The sequence below is a fragment of the Aedes albopictus genome, chromosome 2, assembly GCF_035046485.1.
Source record: "Aedes albopictus strain Foshan chromosome 2, AalbF5, whole genome shotgun sequence".
NCBI lineage: Eukaryota > Metazoa > Arthropoda > Insecta > Diptera > Culicidae > Aedes > Aedes albopictus.
The window spans coordinates 6,439,248-6,447,422 of record NC_085137.1 but is presented as its reverse complement, the minus strand read 5'-3'; the positions used below and the strand labels follow the sequence as shown (position 1 = coordinate 6,447,422).

At 37.6% G+C, this 8,175-nt stretch overlaps 1 long non-coding RNA gene across 1 annotated transcript; it reads right to left on the bottom strand.

Moving 5' to 3' along the window:
• Positions 1-4,446: 4,446 nt before the first annotated feature.
• Positions 4,447-5,836, bottom strand: LOC134288824 (uncharacterized). The gene is made up of 2 exons (XR_009998137.1): positions 4,927-5,836; positions 4,447-4,829 (listed from the first exon to the last, which is right to left on the bottom strand). It is a non-coding gene; the product is annotated as an uncharacterized LOC134288824 (long non-coding RNA).
• Between the last annotated feature and the right edge of the window lie 2,339 nt (positions 5,837-8,175).

Sequence of the window (8,175 nt, the reverse complement as noted above, 5' to 3'; positions counted from 1 at the left end):
TTCTCTCTGAGCCGATTTTATGAATGAATTTTTAAAATGCATATTCCCAACAATTTTGACAGGAGGTAGTGTCCAATAACCCGTGAAAACCAACATCATCATCAACATTGTTGTCACTTCGTAAAATGGCTCATTCGGAAAATTTTCGGTTGTCGGCCCTTTAAACGAGAAGGCTTACCAATGCAAACAAAATTTTACCGTTACTGGCCCATTTGGAGCACGGGCTTATGAATGATTGGGAAAAAAGCTGTTTTGAAGATGGGGTTTATTCTGATAAGGTTAATGATTAGGTGGGTGATGTTGTACCTCGGTTTGTACAGTAAGTTACTGTTGGGGGATTCTATGGAATGGTATCAAAATCGATTTGTTTACATTTTAGGGATAGGCGCTTTTCAAATGTAACGCGAGATTTCTGAAGACGTTTTCAAAGAAATTGCTTGAGACGGTCTAAAACTGTCTAAAAGAAATTTATGGAATGGCAGAGATGAGCCAGCCCAGGGTCGCAAATCTCTTTAATAAAAAAAATAATAATATGTAATAATAATCCCTCCCCCTGGATATTCAATCTTGACGCGATGGGAGGGCTTAACCCATTAGCATTTTAGCGCCAGTTTATTCTCCACTGCTTGGACTTTGAGCTAGATATATCTGGTTTACGAGTTGATCGCAAGTGAAGGAATCGGCCGTAAGGCAGCGTCCATGTATTACGTAACGCTGAAATCGGAATTTTTCGACCCCCCCTCCCCCCTCCGTAACGCTTCTTTGTATGAAAACTCTAAAATTTTTGTATGGACCGTAACGCTCGGCTGGACTCCCCCCCTCCCCCTAGAGCGTTACGTAATTTGTGGACGGCGCCTAAGTGCTAATAGGAACCAAAGGAGTATCCGTAGTGCATTTATCACAAGTTATAATTCAGCTTGCATAGACCTAATCTTTGCATTCTTTAAATTTTCTCAAATTTAACAATAATTGTTGAATTTAACGTAACGCAAGAGTGGGTAGGGGAGGTCTCTGCGTTACACTCATCATTCATCACTTGAATTCGAAAGTACACAAGACAGGGGACGCTAGGATAAATTGACTTACAGATTAGGTAACGTTGACAATTAAATTTATTACCTTTAGAAAATTCTGAACCCTAATCAGTCAAAACTGCTGATTTTAGAAATGAGTTTATATTTGTATTTCTTCTTTTTATAGGTTTTGTAGGGATGAATATATACAAGTTGACAAATAATCTTAATCATTTTAATTTTTGACACAAAAATCAGCTTTTTGATTGTCTTATATTTTATATTCTAGACGGTATTATAACACTGACCAAAAAAGCAGGAATTTTGTTACATGTTTCTTTAGGACTTAGGACGGTTGACAATCTAAAGGGTTACGGTGGATGTAATAATAATACTTCGGACTTAGATGATCACAGATATGCAGAAGACGACTAGACGAAATTAAGAACACAATTTGACACATTATAGACTATATTTCGACGTATATGGTTTGACTGATTTCATTACAACATCGAATGGAAGCTAAAAAGTGTTACCTAACACTAATATGAGAGTTATTTGGGGATGATGCTGGTGCTGTCAATGACCAACATCGGTTATTGACACAATTGGTAATCAGCTTGAAATAATTTTCAGAATGTATTGTAAAAACTTAGGTTATTATTTGATTTATTGTTTAGAGATGCTATCAGAAAACTAGTTGCCCATATCGGCTAAAAACGCTAGCTCTGGCAGCTGTCTCCGAATAATTTTCAAAAATATCAAACCTGTAAAATTAGCTATGACAAATTTGTTGCTCTTCTTTGTAATATTTCTCAGGAATAGTGCCTTGAAGGCGTTAACATGTACAGCTTTTTTTCTCTCTGAATGTTGTCCAGTGATCTCGGAGATTTTCGATTATTGAAATATTGTTCAATTATCATATCATCTTTGGAGCTTCCATTCGGTCAAAACACTAGTGCGATGGGAGGGAATAGTTAAAACATAGTTATTTTAAAAACTACTACGACCCAATACTAATTACTACACACTTTGCTCAAGTTGACGACATCGTCTAGTCCATCGTGAGTATTGGTACTAGTAGGGGGAAAGTTGGGAAAGGGTCCAGGCTTTGCTATCAGCTGTCATGCAGCTCCACCTGGTCACTCTACAAAAAAAAAAAAAAAAAAAAAATAATAATATGTAATAATAATAAATTTATGGAATTTTTTTGCATGAATTTTTAGAGGAATTTTCACAAAATTTTGAAGGAATTCTTGCAGATTTTTTTAAGACAATGCATCTATTAAAAAAATATGAAAAGGATTCATGCAGACACCCTAAAAAAGCTTCACAGTATTTTTGTATGAAATTTTGGAGAAATCTCACCAAAAGTCTCACCATTTCTCGACGAATCATGCAAAAATAAGACGATGAAATTTTTTTTTGTATGGAGTTTTCATTTACGCGGCCGCGTAAATTAAAACCGCGTAATAAAAGACCTGACTGTACAGCCATTCCATAGAAAAACGATATATAGTGCATCTCCGATTGTCGTGAAACTTGGTGGGCTTGTAGTTCTTCGGAAATAATTAGACCCGTATTTTTTGTTTCGTCATTAGGGTGACCAATTTTAATATAGGGTGGTCCAAAAAATCAAGGTTATTCAAAACTAAAAATTTTCAAAAAATCGTAACTTTTCGTAAATCGTAACAGTTGACCGATTTCAAACTTCTTTTTTTTGTTCGAAAGCTATTGAATTGTAGTTTTCAGGAAAAATACGTTAAAGGGCCTAAAATGTAAAGAGTACTATAAAATATGCAAATATATTAGTTTTTTCACGTTTTCATGGTCTCGGGACCAAAGAGGTACCCTGGTTTTATATTTTTATCAGAAAATTCAGGAAATTTGACATAACATATCAAAAAATCAAAGATGTAGGTTTTTTTAGTTTTTGAGACATGATTTTTTGAAAATAAAAGGTCAAATTTTCCCATACAAGACACTTTTTTAAATTTGATTATATTTTGATTCCTTATAATATTATGGATACCAAAACCACCAGGAATCACTTTAAAAAGCAATACCACAGACAAACAGACGTAACACTCTGATAATTCACTTCGTACACCGATTTAACGGTCTTTTTCAAAATTTGATAGTTGGCCAACTGCCCAACCGTGGCGCTCACATCATTTTTGTTCGAGTTTGACGTTTGCCCACTACCGCCACCTAGTTGGTGGTCGGCCAAACATAGGCCTTTTAGCATTGGGCGAATATGTTTTCGTGACTATGATTTGAATCGAAAAATGTTCGAAGTGTTACGTCTGTTTGTCTGTGGCAATACTATGCATAGTTTTATGAGAATTTGCAATTTCAAGCAATTTTAGAGTAGCTAGTACTAAAATATATGACTCTCTATATTCAAGAAATCATATCTCAAAAACAAGACAACATACATGTCTGATTTTTTTATGTTACGCCAAATTTCCTGAATTTTCTAATAAAAATATAAAACCAGGGTACCTCTTTGGTCCCGAGACCATGAAAACGTGAAAAAACTAATATATTTGCATATTTTATAGTATTCTTTGCATTTTAGTCCCTTTAACGTATTTTTCCTGAAAAGTACAATGCAATAGCTTTCAAACAAAAAAAAGAAGTTTGAAATCGGTCAAATGGTTCAAAAGTTACGATTTTTCTAAAAAAAATTAGTTTTGAAAACCCTTGATTTTTTGGACCACCCTATATGAAAATTGGTCATTATTATTTCCGAAGAACTACAAGCCCACCATGTTTCACGACAATCGGAGATGCACTATATCGTTTTTCTATGGAATGGCTGATTATTTCACCGGGAGTACTTTCCTTTGCTTCTGCCAGAGGAATCTCCGAAACAAAAAACTATGTAGGACGAACACAATTTTGGAGGATCGTTCGGAATAATTTTGGGAGAATTTTTTTTAGAATTTTCTGGCAAATCGTCGAAGAAACTTCTGAAGAAATCCTTGGAAGAATCCTCGGAGACTTTTCAGTAGAAACCATGGGCAAATATTTGGTGAATTTCTAGGAAGATTTTTTGTTAATGCCCTCGGTTGAATATTGTAAGAAATTATTTAAAGAAAAAAATCGGAAAATAGAGAAATCCTCAAAAAAATCCTGTAGATATTAACTGGGAATTTCTGCAGCAATTTTAAAAGAACTTGTGTGAAGAACTAGCTCTCTCTCTCTTCTTGGCGTAACGTCCTCACTGGGACAAAGCCTGCTTCTCAGCTTAGTGTTCTATGAGCACTTCCACAGTTATTAACTGAGAGCTTCCTCTGCCAATGACCATTTTGCATGTGTATATCGTGTGGCAGGCACGAAGATACTCTATGCCCAAGGAAGTCAAGGAAATTTCCTTTACGAAAAGATCCTGGACCGACCGGGAATCGAACCCGTCACCCTCAGCATGGTCATTGTTGGCGATGGCACCGGGGCGCAATCTTCCAATTGGCAGCACGATCGGGGTGTGGTGTTCCTCTTGTGGTGGGACTAGACCAAATACTTACTGAATCCAGCAGCACTCTTGTCCACAGCTATCGCGATGATGAATCGACGATGATCAGGATGACGAAACCCACAATCGTTTCACGGTACCGTTGCGAAGGGATACGGTATTACATTCCGTGCGTGCCAACCAACAGACTAGACGGAACGCGTTACTTTCGAACACCGATACTACTCACTCAGGGTAGGAGGTTCAAGAAGGAGAATAGTTAAAATCGAACGTCCAAATCGTGTGTGTTAGGATTTAGGCCTTTCTAGACTCATGCCAACGTTACTCGCATTCGGAACCTTGGCGTACCAGAGTGAGAAATAAGTGCCTCTACACTTGGATCAAAATCAAACTGGCCTTTTCTAGACTCATGCCAACGTTTCTCGCATTCGGAACCTTGGCTTACCAGAGTGAGAAAAAGTTTGACCGATCCAATGACTTAGACTTCCACGATTCTAAATATCAACACTTTAGAAGGATTGAATTATCCAATCAAGTGATCAGAATAATTTAAGCTTCTCAAGTGCAAGTTCAGGATCAAAGGAATTTGAGTAGCAAAATACTTATCCGGGAGGTATCCAGTGTGGAGTCCAAAAACAAAACTGACTGTCGTCTTTATTGATCTTCCTCTTTTATAGCCGCAGGGCCTACCAAAAATTACACATGATCTTTCCTGAAAGGATGATGAAATAGCGGCTCTCGTTACGATCTACACATTTACACTTTCAGTACGTGTTTTAACATGAATATATGAGCGGCCAGATTTCTAGAATGATCTTTCGCGGGTACATGGTTTTTCGTGTTTTCACAGGAGAAATATTTTCTTCTCCGAAGAGAGAATTTTCCTGAATTTGAGCAATCTCTCTAGCTACATGATTTGATTGTATTTGTACAGAATTAGATCTACCATTCATATTTTGCACGATCCCGATGCTCAGCTGACCTAATTTTCAAGATCAAGTTCAATGATGGATTTTGATTACATTTAGAATGCTACCGATCTGCTAGGCTATTGGTATGGTTTCCATCGGGTGTCGCTTCAGATTGTTTATTTTATCATGCTGCTCAAAGTCAGTCGAGTCCCTCAGCCGCATAGCTTTTGCTTCGTTATGCTGATAAACATTGCCGCTCTGCTCTACGTTTATAATCGCGGGCCCTATTATATTGTGGTAGGTCATGATTGTTCGAATTTGATTGGGGTTTTATGATGCGGCTCGCTTGGTTAGTTGTAGGAAATGGTTGGAAAGGAATTCGATCCGAATTGTGTGGATTCAAATGTACTTCACGCTTCGCGTTCGTAACAGTCATGCTGAATACCCGTGCGTTTACCGCCTCGGCTATATGGGCCGAAGAACTAGCACAAGGTTAAAATTTATAAAAACAAAAAGATTAAAACAACCAAAGTAACTTCTGGATGAAATCGTGCAGCAATTTCTTGAAAATTTTTCGAAGGAACTCTTAAAACAAATATTTTGTTGAATTGGGGTTTTAAATTTTGAAAAATGTATTGAAGTTTCGATTTTATACAAAAAAGCACCTTTTTTCTGAGCCACTATGATTATTTTCAGATTTTGGTGCCTAAAATCAATTTCAAAGAGATTTTTTGAAATCACCTTTTGATAGCTGGGCAACTGCTTGGGCAGCATCCATTTATTACGTAACGCTAAAATCGACATTTTTCGACTCCCCCTCCCCCCTCCGTAACGCTTTTTTGTATGAAAACCCGAAAATTTTTGTATGGACCGTAACGCTCGGCCATACTCCCCCCCCCTCCCCCTCGAGCGTTACGTAATTTGTGGATGGAGCCTGGACAGCTCCGCGCAATACAAAATGCGATGACGGGTGCCCATTCAAACTTCAAATTATTATTTTAACAGGTTCCCGGGCATTAACATTCATGAAAATTTGGATTTTGTCTCAGTTTGGCGTGTCGATTCCGAATATGAAATTATCTCAACTGTAATATAATATCTCTTGACCTTTTTCCCATGCCCCTAAAGAAGCCAATAGCTGGAAATGTATTCTGGGCATTTCCTTTAGCAAATGTTTCTGAAAATTTCCTCTGCGGATCATCCAGGCAATTCGATTTAAATTCTGAAACAATCAATTAAATATTTGGAAATATCCACATGGAAAAAGAGGAAATAATTTCTTAAGAAAATCTTGGAGGACTTTCTGAATATGTTCTCGCAGAAATTCCTTTGAGAAACATCGTAGGAATTCCAGAAGAAATCATAGCCATCATTCTTGTGCAAATATTCGGAAGAATCTGCGAGAAGTGAAACTCCTGAAGTTATTCTTGGAAGCAATTGTAAAGGAATTGTTGAAATTTTTAAAAGTAACCGTAGAGGACCCAACTAACATTTTCAGCGCCATAAGCTTCAGTCATTTGCTTTCTGTTGTGTAACCATCGAGTAAAAGCAGTCAACGCTGAATAAAACGAAAGCTAGTCAAATATAAAGCATAAACTAATACACGACTGCAAAACAAGCACTATCCAGCTACCAAACTCGGTTTTCAGAATTCCATTGCTTGTCACTGGGGCTGCCTTTACTCCACTCTATTCCAACTCCGGGAGGTTTCCCGGAAGATGTAAAAACTTGAACACATGGAATAGGAGTCCCCACTAACAAAACAGCTGCTACTATACAGTACAATTCGTTATACTGACAAATCCCCAAACTAGCAGCGCTTTAAAGGCCGTTATGTGATTTCATTACGGCTAGAAGCTGTAATAAAGAAACTGTTGGTTTACCAACACGGCTTGTCGGATGTAAACATTATTGTCAAAACAAACTTTGAGCGGGATATATAGCTACTACACAAATTCTTTACAGCTATCCATCTCTGTGCTGTGAAATTATTTGGGTTGCTTTTATTGCACTTTAATTCAATGCCGGAAGATTTTCCGGAAGATGTGCAAATCGAGTAAGAGTCCCAGCCACTACAACAGCTGCTTTTATACAGTACGTTTTGTAATGTTGCCAAAACACAAAACAGCAGCGCTTCGTAGCCGTTTAAAGAACACTCTTTCAGCTAGAAGCTGTGAAGAAGAATCTGTTGGCGCAATCACACAGCTTGTTCAATGTAAACATTATATTGCGTTTGACGTTTCACAAGCTTTTGCAGCAAGATGAAGTTGGGTAAGGTTTCTTGTGGCACAATTATGAAGCCTTGCCTGGAGTAAAACAAAACGGGCTATTTTCTATGTTATTTATATATAGCAGTGTGGCAGCGAGGACATCATCGGGACCAGTGGATACGGAGATCGGGAGTTCGATTCCAAATAGCGGCAAGTACTTTAATTATTCAATTTTAAAAGTGATAATTCCAGTTCCACATGTATTGCGTCACGGTATCCATAACCTAATTATATTTAATCGTTTAATTTGGGGATGCCGTATAACTATTATATAACAATTGCGAAAAGGCTGAAAAAGCGCCTTCTCAAGATGTTATTCAGTTAGTGGTTACATAGGAGCCGAGAAAAGAGCTATGACTTGGTGGCATAGAAGCTTCTCGCACAGCATATACATGCTGATTAAGTTCGCCAGATTCATTGGTATAGGGCTTGCATAGAAGCTTCCATCTATATGTACAACACAGTAACTCAGCATCAAGCCTTATTGAGGACGCTTTGTTGAC